The following is a 2763-nucleotide window of genomic DNA, read 5'->3' as shown; positions in this document are numbered from 1 at the left end:
AATAACAAAATAACGATATTTAATAAATCAATATTTAATAACAAAATTTAATAAATCAATATTTAATAACAAAATTTAATAAATCAATATTTAATAACAAAATAACAATATTTAATAACAAAATAACAATATTTAATAACAAAATAACAATATTTAATAACAAAATAACAAAATTTAATAAATCAATATTTAATAACAAAATAACAATATTTAATAACAAAATAACAAAATTTAATAAATCAATATTTAATAACAAAATAACCAATATTTAATAAATCAATAGTTAATAACAAAATTTAATAAATCAATATTTAATAACAAAATTTAATAAATCAATATTTAATAACAAAATTTAATAAATCAATATTTAATAACAAAATTTAATAAATCAATATCTAATAACAAAATACTTATCTCTAACATTTTTATGAACTTTTCTGATTAAAATCATTATTTCTCTGGTGCTTTAGAAAAATAGTGAATTTTTCAATAGTCTAAATCAAATGAATTCCCTTATATCTCTCGTCCCACCAAACATACTCGCTCTTTCAGCCGTGGGGCCGTTATAATGTGACGATCAATCCCACTATTCGTTGATAAAAGAGTAGCCCAAGAGTTGGCGGTGGGTGGAGATGACTAGCTGCGTTCCCTTTAGTCTTCCACTGCTAAATTAGGGACTGCTAGCGCAGATAGCCATTGTGTAGCTTTGCGCGAAATTCATAACAAACAAACAAACCCATATAGCTACTTGCTGTTATAAGTATTGAAATATTAACTTCAAATAGCTATCCTTTTTGCTTTATATATTTTTAAATTATTATGTTTTCATGTAAATCACTATCACTCTACAACTCATTGTGGTGAATAGAAATTTAATGGAATTTCAAATAGATAAGTTTAATATCATATCTTTCTTAGTCCTAAATTTGTCCGGTAAACTTAGTTAAATGTTGCGATGGCAGTGCTATCTGGATTGTTATATTAATGTTTTGAAGAGTTGCGAAGTATTCTTATATATTTATTAGCATACTAGATGATGGGTGATTGGTCTTAAGAGTATGAAATTACAAATAAAAAACAACAAACAATGTTGAAGAATTTTTACAGTTTGTATGTTAAGATAAGTTACGATTAAATATTTTTTCTTATTTATAGTGGTTTCCGGAGAGGAAAGGGCTTGTAGTAGGAATAGTGAGCGCTGGTTCTGGGATAGGTCCTCTTATTCTGAGCCCCTTGCAGACTTTTTTTTTAAACCATAAAAACATAACACCAAATCAAGAAGGGTGAGTAAGATATAATATGATACATAATTCATTGTATGTAAATAAACATATATCCTAAAGATTATCTTTTAATGTAGCAGTTTTCATTTTATTTTGAGAGGCAGATATATTACGAAGATTACAGGGATTTTTTTCCATTTTCATAAAGTCAATGGCCAATGTATGTTGTTTGTGATATACCGAAGAAACGCTAATTATAGACCAGGAAAGTTTAAATGACAAAACTATGAAACGAAGATTAAGATCTGATAGCTTAGTAGATTAGCTCGAACCTTATGGTGTTTAAACTTTATTTAAATTAATATATATACCTAAATATAACTCACTGGATCATGTTTTGATATTGTTTATTCGTCCTAAAAAATTGCTAAGTTCTTAAATCGGGAGAATAATTTAAGACACTGAAAGTATAACAGATCTGCCTTGTTGATTCTTGTCTTTACAGCGTCACTGGATAGTGGGGCAAATTTTAAGTGATTTTCGATTTTAGTTATTGGAAATTGATATTGTAATTTTTTATTTTTTTTTACATTTGGGTAATTTTTATAGCAATATTGACACAATATAACGGACCAATTCAGATCAGTAATACCTCATGAGAAGATGCATTGTTAACAACAACTTGATTTCATGAAAGTGTGAACATTTTACATATACAAATGAATTACAATGACTTCTTAAAAATATGGCTATGTCGAATTTCGTAGGTCATTAGATTATTTTCATTTTTTCAAATTCACAGTGAAAGGATTTTACAAATTATCATAAATTTTATTCTTATATTTATATGTCTAATCAACGCAATTCTCATTTAAGTAAAATATACATTACGAAATACTCCAATGTTGCCTTTAAGGTTTGTTCTTGGTACTGCATCAGGTGTATTTGTACATATTTTTGGCTGTATAAAACAATTCTAATTCAGAATTGGCAATAACATATAAATGGTCAAATAGTTTCAATTAGGTTTTAAACGTTATAGAAGAATCAATCAACAATGAGCATTAAAACAATCTAAATGAAAAAAATTGAGATTTGATATAACGTGGACACAGCGAAAATAGTTTGTTGTGTAGGTTTTTGCTACAAAAACTTATGCTGTTTTGGGCATATGTTCAGAAACTGTATTTTTTTTGCCAAGAACTAGTCTTCAGAAAAATATTTAAAAATTAAACTTAGAAAATAACAGAAGTGTTAAACCAAAAACAAACAAATAAAAAATCTGAAACTTAGAGATAAAATTATTCTAAAATTTGGTCTTGTTTGGAGTAGCTTGTGAACTATTATTCTAAATTGGATATCCAAATAAAACTATAAGGTTATTTCGTTAAATTCCGCATATGTATAAATTTGTGATATTTTTCACATTTGAAATAGGTCCGGCATGCCCAGTTGGTTAGGGCACTCGACTCGCAATCTGAGGGTCGCGGGTTCGAATCTCCGTCACTCCAACCATGCTCGCCCTTTCAGCTGTGGGGAC

The sequence above is a fragment of the Limulus polyphemus genome, unplaced genomic scaffold (assembly GCF_000517525.1).
Source record: "Limulus polyphemus unplaced genomic scaffold, Limulus_polyphemus-2.1.2 Scaffold6199, whole genome shotgun sequence".
Lineage (NCBI taxonomy): Eukaryota > Metazoa > Arthropoda > Merostomata > Xiphosura > Limulidae > Limulus > Limulus polyphemus.
Note: the sequence above shows the minus strand (reverse complement) of the source record.